Genomic DNA, 18,596 nt, shown 5'->3' with positions numbered 1-18,596 from the left:
ATCACTAGATAATGCATTTTTCAGCACAAAATAAGGAAGGCACTGTATACTGGGTCCTTTTTCTTTCAGAAAATGGAATTTCCTTGTTAGTACCATGTATGGATACTTCAAATAGCTAGTTCACGAAAAAAAAATCAATAAAAACTCAGTTTTTATTGATTTTTAGATATCATACCATTGTAGTGAAGGACAGTTCTTGGGGATTTCTGGCATTATATCTAGTACTCTTTATAAGTTGGAATGATACAGTGCAGTAGGTAATTTCACTCTGTTCTGTAAGGCTTAAAATGTTAATGATTATATTACAATGAGTCTCAGACTCAGATATTAATAATATACACTCATATTCATAGAAACCATGTCACCTTACATATAGTTTTTAGTAGTTAAATGGTCATTTTCATTGGTTTATTATTAGATATTTTGTTGTATTACATCATCTATCATTTCCATGGGTTTCTGTATAACATAATAATTGCTACTGTTGCATCAGAATTTTTTATGCTATAAATAGACAGTAAGAGCTAGTTTTCACATTTTTGTGCTGAGATCACTATGGCTAGTTAACGTGCAGTTAATACCTCGCAGAAAAAGTGCAATTCAAGCTTTGAATAGAGAAAGCTATTACTCTTGTGAAATAGCTAATCATATCCTGTAATCAGTCTACTGTGGTATGGCTGCTGTTGAAAGTGAAAGAAACTGGATCTTCTGAAAGAAAGGAGGAGACAGGAAGAAAGCCACTGTCTATACCAGGGATCAGCAAAGTGGTCGATATTGACTCTTGGGGGGTCGATGTGGCTATTCAAGGTGTCAAAAAACACCAATATTATTGATAGCATTTATTCATTTATTTAACATGATGGGGGGTCATTGAGGGATCAAGGATTCCATGAAGTGGTCAATGGTCTAAAAAGTTTGCCGACCCCTGGTCTACACCATGCTAAGATTGAATTCTGAAGCAGCTCTGCCTCCAAAATTGCCTTGCATCATCTGGAGAACTGAAATGGGACTGGGAAGAATAAACAGGAGTTGTGGCAAGCTCTGTAACTGTCAGAAGAAGACTCATTCAACAGGGACTGATAGGAATGCACCCTAAAAAGAAGCCCTTATAATCAAAAAAATTAGATTGGCTTGGTTAAATTGGTGTCCCTGATCAGTGGAAGAGAGTAGTTTTTTTCTGTTATATTATTATATTAGTATAAAAATTTATATTATTATATTAATATAAATTAATATAATAACAGGGCTCTGTTCTTGGACCACTGCTTTTCAATTTGTTCATCAATGATATTGGAAAGGATCTGAGAGGAAGTGTTCACTTGTGACCACATTGCCACCAATCGGTGAGAGTGATCATAGGGTCTTAACTTGGGAGGTGGCTAAAGGTGTAGAATTTTCAATTAAGACAGGGTACATGTGGAATTATCGGGCTGGAAAGTATGACAAGCTTAGGAGTTTGATTGGTTCAGTGCCATGGCATGTACAACTGCAAGGACTAGAAGTTGATAGTGCATGGGAGGTAGTTAAGAAGTGCTTGCATGAAGCAATGGCTGACTGTATACCTAGAGTCCGAATAATAAATCAGGTAGGGGTTAAATGGATGAATAACACCATTAAGCTTGAGTTGCAAAAAAAGAAACAACTATGGAGGGAATTTAAGGAGAAGGGTGACCGGCAGGCACATGAATGGTATAAAGCGCAGGCCAGAAGGGTGACGAGTGTGGTAAGAAAAGCAAAAAAAGAATTACGAAAGAACATTGGCCATGCAGGCTAAAGAGAATCCTAAACAGTTTTTTAGATATGTAGCAAGTAAAAGGAAAAATGTACATGGCAGATTGATTTTAAAAAATGCCGATGGTAGGGAGGTAACTGAATCAGTTGAGATAGTTGAGTTACTGAGTGAGCACTTTGCAAAAGTATATCATCCAGGTGGTGACATTGCAGAAACGAATAAACCAGTAGATTATACGGGAATTGTGGTTAATGAAGTGGAGGTGAGTAGTCTATTGCATAACCTCAATGTCAATACATCTGTGGGATTGGATGGTATACCAGCTCGTGTTGTACGAGAAGCAGCTAATGAATTGTCAGTACCCTTGACCATTTTGTTTAATTTGAGTCTCGGGTCTGGGTTAGTCCCGAGCGGGTGGAAAGAGGGGAAAATAGTTCCACTGCATAAAGGTGGTTCCAAGACTGCTGTTGTAAATTACCGACCGATTAGCATATCAGGAATCATTGTCAAGGTCTTAGAGAAATTAGTCAAGAAAAGAATACAGGATTGGATAGATGAAAATGGGATATTGTATGGGGGACAACATGGTTTTGTGAAGGGTAGATCATGCCTCAGTAACTTGCTCACGTTTTATAACACAGTGACGGCTGAACTGGATAGGTGTAATGGGTTTACAGTGCTACTACTGGACCTTGCCAAGGCCTTTGATAGGATACCACATGGAACCCTAATCAGTAAACTGGAGCAGATGGGTATAGATATAGGGTTGGTGAGATGGATAAGAGGGTGGTTGAAGGAGAGATATCAAAGAGTGGTTTATTCAGGAGTGGAGTCTAAAAGACGTCTTGTGACTAGTGGAGTGCCACAGGGCTCTGTTCTTGGACCACTGCTTTTCAATTTGTTCATCAATGATATTGTAAAGGATCTGAGAGGAAGTGTTCACTTGTTTGCTGATGATGCAAAGTTGGGTAGAGCAATTGTGAGTGCACAGGATGTCAAAATTTTACAGGATGATTTGGATAGTTTGGAGGACTGGGCTAGGAAAAATGGATGTCAATTTAATGTGGCAAAGTGTAAGGTTATGCACTTTGGGGTGAAAAGAATAGCAGCAGTATATCGCATTGGTGGAACCATACTCCAGGAGATTGGTGAGGCCAGGGATTTGGGAGTGTTGGTGGATAGGGAATTGAAGTTTAGGGGGCACATTGCAAAAGTAACTAAACCGGTTCACCAAATCACTTGGCTTCTGAAAAATACTTTAACATGCAGAGACGAACAAGTTGTTGTTCCTCTGTATCGAGCCTTGATAAGACCCCATCTGGACTTCTGTGTCCAGCTATGGGCACCAGGGTTTCTTCGTGATGGGGAGGAAGTGGAGAGGGTCCAGAGACGAGTGACCAAGATGATAGCAGGTCTGTGGAATGAACCTCATGAGAATAGGTTGAAGATTTGTGGGTTGCAGAAATTGGACGATAGGCGAAGGAGGGGTGATATGATTGAGACATTCAAATTACTGAAGGGTTTTTATAAGATTGATCCAGAAGATATTTTTGAAAATATGACTGGTGGTGGGAGGACTAGGGGCCATGCATGGAAGCTGGGCAAGAGCGTGGTTGACAAGGGTGTTAGAGCTAGGTTCTTTACTTGGAGAGTGGTAAATGAGTGGAATAAGCTTCCAGAGTCTGTTGTGGGTGCTACGACCGTGAATGAGTTCAAGGCAAGGTATGATAGATACTGTGTGAATGTTGAATAGTTGTTCTTGACATGATGTTAGGGCCTCCCTCGATGAGTCTGTCGACTCCTTGGAGTTTCCCGGAACAACAATAATAACAATAATATTAATATACAGGCGGTCCCTGGGTTACGGAAAAATTAGGTTCCTGAGAACGTCTTTAGGTCGGATTTGTAACTCGGATCCCTGATGAATAATGCATATATGGTAATAATAATAATATTATAATGGCTCATATGTGGCAATAATAATACAGTGTAATACTGTAATAATAAGTTATAGAGACTATTGTTCTCTTGTGGCAACTATAGAGGGATCAAGCTGATGTCACACACATTGAAGATATGGGAAAGAGTAATTGAAGGAAGGATACGGCAGGAAACGAAAATTGGTGAGCAGCAGTTTGGATTTATGCCAGGAAGAGGGACAACGGATGTGATATTTGCGCTAAGGCGATTGATGGAGAAATATAGAGAGATGCAAGTGGATCTGCACATGGTGTTTATAGACCTGGAAAAGGCATACGACAGAGTGGCCAGGCAGGAGGTATGGAGGTGTATGAGGAAGAAGGGGGTGTTGGAGAAGTGAGGTTGGTGAAGGAGATGTATGAGGGAACAGAAACTCAGGTCAGGTCTAGTGTCGGCATGACAGAAGGGTTCCCCATTGTCGTAGGGCTACACCAAGGGTCAGCACTGAGCCCCTACCTCTTTGACCTGGTCATGGATGTACTAGTGGAGGATGTCAAGAAGGAGGCACCATGGAGCATGCTGTTTGCCGACGACATTGTTCTATGCGAATCATCCCAAGAGAAGCTTGAAAATACCCTGGAAGAGTGGAGAAAGGCATTGGAGGAGAGCGGCATGAGAATTAACTGGGTGAAGACTGAATATATGTCAACGGGGAGTGACGAGGATATGGTCATACGACTCCAGGGTGAAAGGCTAATTTCAGGGAAGAAATTCAAGTACCTAGGGTCGGTTGTCGAGAGGAATGGTGACCTGGATGAGGAAATACAGCACCGAATAACATGCGGTTGGATGAATTGGCGGAAGATGAGCGGGGTCCTGTGCGACGAGAGTGAGTTGTAAGAGGAAAGGAAAGCTCTATAATATGGTGGTGAGGCTGGCGATGCTCCATGGTTCGGAGACATGGCCTATAACCAAGGCACAGGAGAGGAAGATGGAGGTAGCGGAGATGCGGATGTTGAGACGGATGAGTGGTGTGACAAAGAAGGACAGGATAAGGAATGACTACATCAGAGGGATGGTTAAGGTGGGACTATTTGGCAAGAAGATACAAGAAAGTAGGCTGAGGTGGTTTGGACATGTAGAGATTAAGGGTGAGGAGTATGTTGGTAAACGAGTGAAGTATAAGGAGGGAAGGAGTAAAAGAGGCAGGCCCAAGCTCAGGTGGAGGGAATAAGGTGACAGAGGATCTTAGGGAGAAAGGATGGAATCCGAAGGACGCCCTGGACTGGAGAACTTGGAAGAGGAAGGTTAAAGATCGGTGTGCCGACCCCGTTTAACATGGGATAAGGCATAGTGAAAGAAGAAGAAGAGACTATTGTTCTCTTCATTTTAATTCAAACAAACACAACATAAAAACAAACTCGTATAAAAAGTTTAGGAGATAGGAGAAATTTTAGAAAAGAATATTAAAGGTTAACACTCACCTAATGTTCCATCAATGTCTTTTTTACTGGAAGGATCATTTTTGAGGCAAGAAAGTAGGCTAACATTAATCGGAAGATGATGATGGAGATAGTGCAGTGGGTGCTGGAGAATCAGGATTTGATTCTGTTGCTGGAGGAGGGGAGCTTACCACTGAAGTCAGTTTTTTGAAAAAGGTATCTGGGGTTCTTTGACAGTTTTTTTTTTTTTTTTAAACAAAGATGGTTTTGTAGCAGCTGATGTTCTCATTAACTGCACGGAAACCTTTGTTAAACCCCTCAATATTAGGATCTTGCTCCCCCTTTCTTCTCATTGAAGCAGGATTTACATTCTGCTTCAATGAGATGAAAGGCTTCAGCTAATTCTTTTGTTGTACACTTTCTTGGTTCTGGATCTTCTGATTCTTCATGTTCTTGTGTTTCTGTCAGCTGCTTCTCTATCTCCATAAGGTCTTCATTGGTTAATTCTTGGGAATGGGACTCTAGTAAGTCAATGACATCATTCTCATTGATGTCCAATTGCAGTTCATTACCACTATCCACCACTTGTTTACATGTGCGGAAGAAACTAGTTCCCGAATTATTAATTTAATTATTTCATTATTAATTATCTTTATTGGGATCCTGTTCATAAGTACGGAACGCTGTAAGTCAGATTATCTGTAACCTGGGACCACCTGTATTATTATTATATTAGTATAAAAATTTTCCTTGCAGTCTGTGATGGCTCTTCTGACTTCCTCTGTGTAATTTCTTATATCTGATATTCATGGAGCTCGTGGTCTTCTAAGTGTCAAGAAGTATCTTAGGTCAGATACTTCTTGGCTGTATTCTCTATTATAACCTTGACTCCAAAGCATTTCAGGTGAGTTCTCCTAAATGGTCTCCAGAAGCTTATCCAACTGACTTGATGTTTCTTTCTTCCCTTGCAGAGTTTTATGCAGTGGATGTGAATGCTGACAACTTGCAGTGTATATAATTATAAATTAGTAACTGGAGCCATTTGAAATCAGTGGTTATGCTCTACCCTGGTGGGAAATGTTGAACTGCTGGAACGCTGTAGGTGCAATGTAATTCACAGAAGGTGTTAAGTACATCTTGGAAATTATGGAAACAACTACTGTGGTAGAGTAAAACTTCATTATAATTTAAACCAAAATAATCACTCAATGTTTCAACCTTCACGTTAAGGTTATCATCTGGAGCATACACTTCTTCATGCATTAGATGTAGTATTTGTTGTGACCAAGACTTCATCTTCTTTAATAGTATCTTTTAATCTTTTTCTGGGTCTTCCTGTTCTCTTATTCTTTGGTTTTCAACTATACAGTAGACTTGTTTTATTATTCTCTCTTCCCTTCTTCTTTCCACATGTTCAATCCATTTTATTCTTCAGGTTGCTACTCAGTTGTTTATTGCTTGTATTTCATACTGTTTTCTTATATCTGTATTTTTTATTTTATCCAATCTAGTTTTATTTACTATTTTTCTTAACATATTCACTTCACCTGTGTGACTTCACATTTGTCTTGTTTTCCTAGTGTCTGGTCTTGTTTCTGCATTATATGTCATAATAGGCCTGATTACTGCTTTATAAATTCTGGTTTTTGTCTCTACTCTAAGATGTTTATTTTTCCATATTGTTTTGTTCAAGCATCCTGATATTCTTGCAGCTTTTGCAACTTGTTCTCTGACTTCTAGATATGGCCTTCCTTCCCAGTTCAGTTGTATACCTAAATAGTCGTAATTCGTTATTTGTTCAGTAATAGTACCTTACATTTCTAATTTGCATCTTTGTGGTTCTTGTGATATTGTCATACATTTTGTTTTAGTTTTTGATATCTTCATATACAATTTTGCTGCTTTATTAAACATATATAATAATATTTGTAGCCGAGTTTCATTTTCTGCAATTAATATTGCATCATCTGCATAACATATAGTTCTTATTATTCTATTGTTTATTTTCACTCATGTATTTTGTATTTTATTAACTTTTTGTATTATTTCATCCATTATTATATTGAATATTGTTGGACTTCAAGAGTTTCCTTGTCTATTGCCATTACTAATTTTTATCTTTTTACTTATCTTTCCTTGTGTTTTTATTATACAGCTATTATTATCATATATTTCTTTAATTATTTGTATTATGTTTTCTGCTACTTTTCTTCTCTGCAATATTTCTATTACATCTTGAATTAATATTCTGTCAAATGCTTTTTCCAGGTCTATAAAGCATACAAATAGTTTTTTATTGTATTCTATTGTTTTCTCTATCAATTGTCTGAGAAGGAGAGGTGATATGATTGAGATTTTTAAACTGTTGAGAGGCAGTTACAGGGTAGACATTGGGGAGTTCTTTCACTTGGTGGAACGGTAGGAAGGAGTGATGACAAGGGGCCATCCCTGGAAGTTACGAAAGGAGGTTGTGCGCAAGAGGGCAAGGAGTGGTTTCTTTGCGTGGAGGGTGGTTGAACCTTGGAATGCATTGCCTGAGAGAGTGGTTGGAGCGGGAACGATCAATGAGTTCAAGGAGTGGTATGATAAACTTTGTGTTTCCTAAAAATGACCTCCCACGATGAGTCTTTTGACTCCATGGAGGCCTGGATAATAATAATAATGAATATTGCATCGTACATGACCTATCTTCTCTGAAACCTTGTTGTTCATCTAATAGATTAATTTCCTTTATTTTATTATTTAGGATTCTTGTTAGTACTTTTAATGAGTATTTAATAAATTTATCCCTCTATAATTTTCTGGGTTTTTTTTATCTCCTTTTTTAAATATTGGTATTGTTATACTTTTCTTCCGTTCTACCGGTATCTTTTTTGTATTTGTTATTTGGTTGTATAATATATTTAAACTCTGAATTATAATTTCTTTACCATTTTTTAATAATTCATTATTGATATTATCTAGACCTGGTGATTTTCTATTTTTTAATTTTTTAATTGCATTTTCAATTTCTGTTATTTCAACTTTTGTTTCTGTTGTATTTATTTCAACTTCTTTGTTTGTTTTGTTTACCTAGTTCTACTTTTGTTTCAAATGTTTGATTATAAAGGTTTTTAAAATTTTCTAATTCCTTTATTTTTACTTTTAATATTGGGATATATTCTGCTTCTTTCTTCTTTTGTGTATTAATAAATCTCCACATTTGTTTCTGTATACCATAGAAATCATGTTCAAGTTCTTTTGTATATGATTCCCAAAATTGATTTTTGCTTTCTGTTTTCTTTTGATTAATTTTATTTCTTTATAATCTTTCCAGTTACCTGTTGTTTTCATTTTTAGATATTTTTGATATTTTTCTTTCTTTTGTTAATATTTTTATTTCTTCATTAAACCATGGAGTCAATCTTCTTGATTTTGTTATTCTTTTTTTTTACCCCTAATACTTCTGTTGCTATTTCAGTTAAATTTGTTTTAAAAATCTTCAAATTATATTCTACATGTTGCTTGCTGTGTAATGGGTTATCTTGAAACTTTTGATCTTGAAACTTTTGTTTTAATCTATCGTAGTATAATTTTTTTATACTTTCTTTTAATAATTCCACTTTAAATTTTATTTTGGCATTGTGTTGGTTTTCTTTAGATTTTATTTTCACCCATTTCTTGTAAAGTCTTAGTTTACATGTTACAGTCTTAGTTTACGATGGGATGCTACATACTCTATGGGAGGAGTTATACTGGAGGAAGTAGGGTAGACGAGATCTGGGGTTGATGATTGATAGAAACCTGAAATTTAGGGGACATATTGCAAAGGTGGTGAAGGTAACACAAGGATTGCTGCAATTATGAGAAGGACACTGATCTGCAGAGATAAAACAGTTATCATTCCATTGTATAAGACCCTCATCAGACCACACTTGGACTATTGTTCTCAGATTTGGTCCCCAGGATTTGAAGGGGATAAATTAACTGTGGAAAGGGTACAAAGGCAGATAACAAAGATGGTTTCAGGACTGTACAGTGATAGTTATGAAGATCGGCTGAGGGAATGTGGACTGCAGAGTTTGGTGGATAGAAGGAGAGGTGATATGATTGAGACTTTTAAACTGTTGAGAGGTGGTTACAGGGTTGACACCTGGGAGTTCTTTCGCTTGGTTGAACAGTGGGAAGGAGTGATGACAAGAGGCCATCCTTGGAAGTTACGAAAGGAAACTGTGAGCAAGAGGGTGAGGAGTGGTTTCTTTGCATGGAGGGTGATTGAAACGTGGAATGCATTGCCTGATGGAGTGGTAAGAGCGAGAACGGTCAATGAGTTTAAGGAGTGGTATGATAGACTTTGTGTTTCTTAGGGGGGGACCTCCCCTCGATGAGTCTTGCCAGACTTTATGTTCTTAGGAAGGACCTCCCATGATGAGTCTTTTGACTCCATGGAGGCCTGAATAATAATAATACATATTAACAGATTATGATTACTTCCAATTTCTATTGATGCTAACACTAATATCTTCTATTTATGGGGTGTATTACTTTGTTACATATAATATAGTCTATTATTGATTCCTGTTCTCTTGTGTTTCCAAAAGTTGGTTTATGTTGTTTTTTATGCTGATAAAATGTATTCATTATTTTTAACTTATTATTTGCACAGAATTGTATCAGTATTTCTCCATTATTGTTTCTTCATTAAATCTTTGCATGATTCCATTTATTGGTATATTTCCTATTCTTGCATTTAAGTCTCCCATTATAATCAATTTTTCATTTGGTTTTATTTATTGTATTATTTGTTGTAAGTTCTCATGAAAAGCTTCTGTTTTTTCTTTTCTTCCTTCTTCTGGGGCATATACTGTAATTATATTTATTTTACCTCTATCTGCTTTTATCCTAACTGTTAATATTCTTTCGTTTATATATTTATATTCTATATTTTCATTTAACTCTTTATGTATTACTATTCCTAGTCCGGCTTCAGCTCTATTTTGTTTTTTTTACTCCACTGTATATAAATATATAGGCTCGTATGTTCATTGTTCCATTTCCTTTTTTTTTTTTTTTTGTTTCTGTTATGCTGCATATTTTAATGTTTCTTTTGTCTTTTTCTTCTATAAGTTCTTCTTTTCCATTAATCGCTCTTACATTCCATGTTGCTAGTTTTATTATTCCAATATAGTTTTCTTTTCCTTTTCCGATCGATATCCAATTTTTCCACTTGTCTTAGTTTTTAGTCAATGATGTGCTGCTGGCCCAATCACCAAATGCCTTCCACGTTAGCCGGGAATATTGATGTAGCCTTCATGCCTAGGGTGATCCTGCTGGAAGATCAAGCTTCCAACATACTTCACCTACATCTCCTGTTCACCTCTTCACCATGATGAGGTGTGTAGGATTTAGAAAGGAGTATACACATATATACAAAGAAACAAGCTGCACTATTGTCTACATGGTATGCTAAAGTTACTGGTCAACCATTAAATCTATTGGCCTGACCTCTGGTGGAAAAAAAAATTACTACATCAAAGCTAGAGTCCTGTTATTAGCTTTTAGGTTACAATTTTATCATTTTGAAAGAAAATTTAAATGAATGAGATGTAATGATATGAAAATGTAATGATAACTCAATAAATGATGAAAAAAAAATTCAACTAGAGAGCAATATGTTCACACAAGAGTTACTCAAATGTGATTATTTTTGTTTATGTTAAACTGAAATTTTACTCATAACATGGTAATTGTTTCCATAATTTCTAAGATATATTCTGATCACCATGTAAGTATGAAGGAAAAGGTGTTAAGAATTGCCTCATTTTCTAGCCATGCAGCCATTGAGATGTCTCAGTTGGAAGTTTATTTTTCACTTGGTTAGACTATAATAGTTGACTATAATAGGTTAGACTGAGGTACCTCAGTCCTCAAGATATTTTCAGGCGCAAACTTTGTTTGCTTACACTTGGATAAAGGATTAAACTAAATTTATTATAGTCTAACCAAATGAAAAATAAACTTCCAACATCTTTCTCTAAATCCATAGTAATTTAATAATAGGGTGGTACACCGGTTGGCAACTCATATAGGTAAATATGACCTCTCCATTGCTTTTACCTTAGTATCACCACTCTGGGTCTGCCTCCCACTGACGAGACCTCAATAAAGGTCGAAACCGGTCTGGGTAGTGGCCCTTTCCTTAATGCATGGCAGTATACATGTTCGCAAGGAGATGTGCTTTGCATGATGGGAGATACTGAGACAAGGAGTGATGAGAACTTGGTCCACCTTTGCTATGAGTTGCCAAGGGATGTACCATTTTACCTCAGTCCTGAAGATATTTTCAGGTGCAAACTTTGGTTGCTTACAATTGGATAAAGGATTAAACTAAATTTATTAGATGTCCCAGTCTTATGTGCTCAAAGGTTCCTGGATGGGATCTCATAGCATTTCACATATGTACTTTCAGCACATTTCAACAGTTCAACATTCCCCACTATGGTAGCCTCAAATGGCTCCAAAAATAAAAATCATATTTCAGGAAGGTGAATAAGGAGCCCACATAATTGGTTTGCTTTGATAGCTCCATCCTTTAGAAAACCTTTAGCTTCACAACTGAAATGTGGTGCCACTCTTCATGCATGCACCTTAGTTTTTCTTCCACACCAACGAAACTTCATGAAAGATGTTTTTTACCTGTTTTTTTCTTTTCAAGAAGGCATCCGACAGAGATCATGTTGATAACTGAAAGTACCATCTCTATTGAAAATCGCTGTCCTCTAAAAGCACTTTCTACAAAAAATCATTTTGTAGAAACAACTCATAAAATACCTATTAACAGATGATCAGCTGGTAGAGTTTCTTGAACTTGTTGGAAGTAGTTCTGGAAAAAGCCAATTTTTATGCATGACTTTCAATGCAAGCACTTGGGAAACATCCTCTTCCACTGCAGTCCTCGGTTTGCATGGGTGTGGGTTCTGTATCTCCTAAAGGCAGTATATTTTCCTTGGTTTTCAGTATCCTTATAGTTCTTATTGCTTTTATTCATTTTATGATGCAGATGTTAATCGATTTACTTTAGTTAAACTAATTTAATTAATTAATCCATGTTCACAAATGATGATGTGAACATTTGATATCATAGAATTCAGCCACCAGATAAATCCTCTTAATAAAAGTGCATATCAGCTAATGCATAAATGTAAACTCACACACTAGTATCTCAGAAATATAAAATTTTCAGACCACCCATGTTTATCAGGACTTTTGTTTTGCTAGTTTTGGCATAGAATACACTTTTAAGGTTTAACAGGGTTTGGAATCACCTTGTGTGTACACACATGTAGTTGGGGTTGCTGTTGTAGGAATGGCAAAAGCAGATGTAGATGGCGTGTATCAGCAGATTAGTTCATTGAATAGAGGGTAAGCAATTGTTATTGTGGATTTCAAGTATAGAGATGTAGATAAGAAGAAAGATAGAGGGGTTTTGGGAATGTTGGATATGGTGTTAATATCAATATTGGGATCCATAACCAAGGTAACCATTTTGCCTCTCAATGGGAGAGAGTGATCATGCATTTTTGAGCTGGGAGGTGGCTAAGCATGTGAAATTTTCAGTTAAGTGAAGAGTATATATGGAACTACAGAGTCACTGATGACATACTCAGTAGATGGCTGGGCCAACACATAAACACCTGCAAGGGGAAGATGTTAGCATTGAATAGAAATTAGGTACTTGGAGGAAAACAGTATCAGACTGCATATCCAAATAAATTATACTTGACAAATTATATTCTTGCTTAACCGTTTACTCAAGTTTAAGCAAACAAAGTTTATCCATGAAGTATGTTCATGACTAGGCCATATATATGTAGAGGATATTGACTTTACATCAGTTGCACAGTATTGCTATGCATTATAGGAAGGGTCACTACCCAGACTGACTTTGACCTTATCGAGGTTTTATCAGTGGGAACCAGGCCCAGGTCATACACACTGGTGTCCAGAACTACCCTGTCTTACGAACACCATTTCTGAAGATTACAACTGCAAATTCAGATGAATCAACTTGTGGCAATTTCTATAAGACGATTGAGTAGAAAGCAGGTACACATTCAGATTTTCATAGATGGCTGGGCACAGGGCAAAGGGATCATGTGGTGGCACTCAACAGGATAAAAGGCAAAAGGCTGTGAATTGTATTTGAAGGGAGCTCTTTTCATGAAGGAATAAAGTTGCAAACTTGGATTTCTTGCAATGTCTCAAAGACATCATCTAGATGATTTCACATGGAGAAGAATTATTGGAGAGCTTGGAGAAGGCCCACAGATTTGGTGATATTGCCAGAGAGTTTGGTATCTCATATAGCTTTCAATCCTGGCTCTTTGCAGCATTTCAAACCAGTGAAATGTGTTCCAGATGCGTGCTAAAGAGGTCACCTTCACATGGAGCATGAAGACAGATTTTTAGTTATAACAGCAAAATGTAATCGATGCACCATGGCAGGTCAGCTTGCAAGTCAACTCCATTCAAGCACAAGTACACAGATATCTTGACAAACTGTGGCATGAAGTCTGCAAAAGTTGGCCTATGTGCCAAAAGGCCTGTAGTCTGTGTCCCTTTATCCACAGCTCATCGTAGAGCACATTTTCAGTGGTGTTTGGTGCTGTATCCATAAAAATTGGACAAGACATCAGTGGGCTAATGTACTCTTTACAGATGAGTTGTTTTAGTTTTTCCTCCAATGACACACTTGATTTGGCGTGAAAGTGATACTGCTTACGATCGCAAAAATGTGATATTGAAAGGGATAGTGGTGCGGGAGTCATGACATTATGCCTAATGGCTTCATTTGAGCCTACAAGTGCTGGAAAAGGGATTATGACTGGTGAACAGTGTTGCAACGTAGTTCTTCAACATTATGTTCAATTGTTCCGTGGTGCTGTAGGCAAATAATTCATTTTTATGGAATACAGTGCTACATCACATCATACACAAGCAGTGGAGATACTTCTGAAGACTGAGGATGTTAATTGAATTGAGTGGCCAGCCCGCTCCCCAAATCTCAACGCCATAGAACATGCTTGGGATGCAATAAGAGTGAGACTCACTGTGAGACTAACAGTGAGACTCACTGCTTCTTGAAATTCCCCTCCAGAAAACAAAAGGCCTCACTCTGAAGGAGGAATGGGCCAGTTTGCCGAAATCACTCGTTGCTAGGCATGGTACAACATTGTGAGAACTGCATTGTAGTTCAGGATGGACATATTCCATACTGAAATGTCTCTCTGCATAATTTTCTGTGAGCACTGTACATTAATTCCTTAACTGTCTTTATGAAATTTGTAACTTTGCCAAAAACACATTGCAATTTAATTTGTACGAAATTTATAACATTTTTTTTTGTAATATAATTTTTTAGTATGATGGTAATAATTTGTCTACATTTGGCTGTAGTAATGAAAATTTTTTTCATTATTATTATTATTATATCACACCTCCAGGGAGTTCAAAGACTCATCGAGAGAGGGCATCAACTCTACAACTCTTCGTCTCACTACTCCACAAATTGGATTTACTGAAACACTTATAGTTTCTATATTCGGCACGAAACTCTTGTAGTTTCGTGCCGAATACAATATCCACTTAATTTAAATAATTTCGCATTGCCGAAGTGAAGCCTTTTGGCTCTTTATTTCAGTAATTCTTGGTGCCTTTTGTGATGTGACATCTTTTGGCAACTTGTATGGTAAAGTATAACTTCTGCATCACTTCAACCTGGGTATTTACATCTGGGTCTACCTATCCACTGATGAGACCTCAACAAAGGTCAAAACTGGTCTGGGTAGATCCCTCCCCCCCTCTCCAATAATGTATAGCATCATACATGTCCTCAAGGAGATGTGCTTTATATTATGGGACATACTAAGGAAAGTGATCAGAGCTTACTCCAACTTTACCACGAGTTTTCCCTGGCATGAAAGCTTTGCTTGCGCTTGGATCTGTCGAGACTTTTATAGTTTCTATATTCGGCATGAAAGTCTTGTAGTTTTTCTATTCGGCTTTGAAATAATGTTGGATTCAATATCCAATTAATTTAAATAGTTTTTTTTTATATATATATATTTGGTTACAAAGTGAATTATGCTTGACATGAAATTAATATTCTTGTTAATTCCTTTGTATACAGTAATATCCTGTCTGACGATCCTCTGTGATCTGTTCGTGCAATGCTTTTCAGTTATGACCAGTGCCCATTTATGTTTGGCATTCTCTCATACAGTGGTTTTAGCGACATGTGCTGCCTCGAATCAACTGATGCACTTCGTGAACTCACTTTATTTTTGACATTGTTGCTCACTATATCTTTGTATTTAGGCGTTATGTTGTGAATTATAAACTGTAACTGTTATTGTATTGTCATTAATAATGTCAGATGAAATTCAAAGTAAGGATGCTACTGCTTCAAAAAAAAATGCATGGATCTATTAACATTGCATGCTAAGAGTAAAATGGTTAAATTTAGTGGTGATGGCGCATTGAACACTGAGATAGGCTGCAGGCTAAACTTACCTTGCACTACTCTTGTTATGATTATTAAAAAACAAAGATAATGTTTTAAGTGAAGTGAAAAGTGTTATTAGTTAATACTACAGTTATCCGTAAATGTGGCAATCTCTTTGCCAAAATGTAAAACACGTAATGGTGTAATTGATGAACAAACTGTCTGGTGTGAATTAAAGATATCAAGAAATTATATACTTGGTTTAATCCTTTATCTAAGTGTAAGCAAACAAAGTTTGTGCCCAAAATATAATCAGGACTGGGGCAACTTGTATATAGAAGCTAATGACTTCACATCACTTGCCTTAGTATCCCTTAATGCAAAGCACATATCCTTACAGGTGTGTATAATGCTATGCATTATGGGAAGGCTCACTACCCAGACCAGTTTAGACCTTTATCAAGGTCTCATCAGTAGGAGCCAGACCCAGAGGTGATGTTATGGTTGAAGTAATGCAGAAGTTATATTTTCATATATGAGTAGCCAAAAGGTGTCGCATCTTATTATTAAAATACTCTGGATTAGAGATAGTTGTTGGAAGTTTTTTCACTTGGTTAAACTATGAATTAAAGATATCAAGAAATTATATACTTGGTTTAATCCTTCAACTGTAAGCAAACAAAGTTTACACCTGAAATATAATCAGGACTGGGTCAACTCGTATATAGAAGCTAATGACTTCACATCACTTGCCTTAGTACATAAAGGATATACTAAGAATAAAGGATTAAACCAAGTATATAATTTCTTGATATCTTTAATTCATAGTTTTACCAAGTGGAAAAACTTCCAAAAACTGTTTGTTGTGTTTTCTTAATTAAGACAAGCTATTGAGAATAACTTTTTTCTTTTTACATATGTATATGAATGCTTAAAAACATTATTAAACCATTACATGCATCTACAAGAGTGGAGGGGGGAAGGCAATGATTTGCTCTATATACAGTAAAATTCACTGTACGATAGTGGTCTAGAACCTAACGTGTCATCATGATCGAGGTATACCTGTGTGTGTGAGACAACACAGGAAAAGTCACAGCAGTGCTATGTGTGGGAGAGCAAGTAAGAAGAAAGAAGTAATCTATTAATATGTTTAAAAAGTACAGGATTGTATTCATTGGGAAAAGCAGCATGGGAGAAATTGCTGCACACAACACAGGTAGATGGAATGAAGGAAGATAAGTTCATTTAGTCTGCACAGTTAGCCTAGTGGCTATAAGTTTTGCAACCAAAACTCCTTGTCTGGGGAAGGAGTGTCCTAGGTTCAATTTATGTCGACGATGTGAGGAGCTCAAAGATCTTCCTCAGCCATAGCCAAGTTAGCCGGTTTTGGGCGTGGACTTTTCTCCCCAGTTTATCTTGGGTTTTTCATCCTGCAAGCAGGCAAACCGACCCTGTGAACACACATGGATTACAGTCATGAATATTGCCCTTAGGGGATGCAGCAGAGGAGTGAAGAACTGCTGCATTAATATGCCAGTAATCCCCCCCCCCCAGTAGGAGGGGACTCAACTCGTCCTAGGACGGATGAGAGGGATAGGATAGGAAGTTCATTTGGTATGTCTGGATTTGGACTGTGTGGGTGTTTACCAGTGACTGCTCTACTTACATGATTAGAAGAAATTGGAAGAATTTAGTGGTGAGTTCAACAGAGCAGTGCCCATGAAAGTGCCTATAGGGAGTATGAGAGAAAGATAACCTCTTAAGTAGATCATCCTCTTCTGTATATGAAGAATTCTTGGGGAGGTCTTAGGTGTACCACCCCAAATGCAGAAACAGTATTCCAGGATAGGTCAGACTTAGTGGTAGGAGTTTAGCAAGAGAGAGAGGTAATGTTTTGAAATGAAAAAAAAAAAAACTTTTATTTTTTTATTTTTTTTTTTAGATCAAGAAGGCTACTGATGTAATGTTTGTACCAGTAAAATCTAGATGTGACAGTCAGACGGCCCAATAAAGGAAAAATTGATCTTGAGAGGATATCAGGACATTATCAAAAGTAAGTGGGAGCGAAGTAGTATCGTTCTTGCAGGTAATAAGACAGTATTGAGTTTTAATTAATAACATTGACATTCACTGAGTTGTCTTCATCCCACTTGAGAATTGCAAGGAGATTAGTATTTTAAGTCATGGTAGAATCCATATTGGTGATTGCTAATTAACTGATGCATTTCCAGGTAGTGAACTATGAATTGGATTAGAAATCAGAGAGAAATGATCATTGATATAAAGGAGTAAGAGCATGGGTGAGACTACAGAATCCTACAGAAATGATCATTGATATAAAGGAGTAAGAGTATGAGTGAGACTACAGAATCCTAGGGTACCCCAGCATTGATGCATGTTGAATGGCTTACTGATGAGAGTAAGCCATTCAACATGGCACACAGGAAATTACCAGAGAAGACGCTAGCAACCCAATTGCAAAGGGCACAAGGAGATAAGATGGTAGCTTGTTCAGAGACCTTGATGCCAGACATGGTCAAATGCCTTTGGAATATCAAAAGACCATATGAGTTTCTCCAAATCTTTCTCTGGTTGTGTGTATGTTTGTTTCATAGTGGTAAAGTTAGCGAGGAGATATATTGTAGAATGAGGATGGTAGAATTCATATTGACATTGCTAATTAGCTAATGAATCTCTTATAGTGAAGAAGCTGTAGAGCAATAGATCTTTTATTGCACTACCTCAGTGCCCTCACTTTGAAGAACACTGAGGTGAGAGCAATAGATTGAGGAGATGTGACATCTCCCTTTTTTATAACAGCTAATATAGGCAATATTAGCTGTCATAAAAAAGGAACACATTCCTTTTTTATGACAGCTAATGGAACACAAGTTTTTGAATTATGGAACACAAGTTTTTGACCCCAGCTTGAGGAATACCACCTAGACCAGGAGACTTACTAATATCTGACCCTTCTGGTGAAAGATCAGAGGAGGCAATATGCTGTTTTGCCACT

At 37.1% G+C, this 18,596-nt stretch overlaps 1 protein-coding gene across 3 annotated transcripts in view; it reads left to right on the top strand.

Annotated features, from left to right (window-relative positions):
- The window catches only part of HPS4 (Hermansky-Pudlak syndrome 4 protein), a 304,728-nt gene that overhangs the window by 13,940 nt on the left and 272,192 nt on the right, over window positions 1-18,596 (top strand). For 2 of the 3 annotated variants that reach the window (XM_090413586.1, XM_090413589.1), the window contains exon 2: window positions 17,523-17,633. The exons of the other annotated variant lie outside the window; for it this stretch is intronic. The gene's annotated coding sequence lies outside the window, so the exon portion shown is untranslated. The remainder of the gene's footprint in view (window positions 1-17,522; window positions 17,634-18,596) is intronic. 3 annotated transcript variants of the gene reach the window in all.

The sequence above is a fragment of the Typopeltis vanoorti genome, chromosome 24, assembly GCF_054136105.1.
Source record: "Typopeltis vanoorti isolate ZY-2024b chromosome 24, IOZ_Tvanoo_1.0, whole genome shotgun sequence".
In the NCBI taxonomy this organism is placed as follows: domain Eukaryota; kingdom Metazoa; phylum Arthropoda; class Arachnida; order Uropygi; family Thelyphonidae; genus Typopeltis; species Typopeltis vanoorti.
Note: the sequence above shows the minus strand (reverse complement) of the source record. Positions and strands in the feature narration are given on the sequence as shown.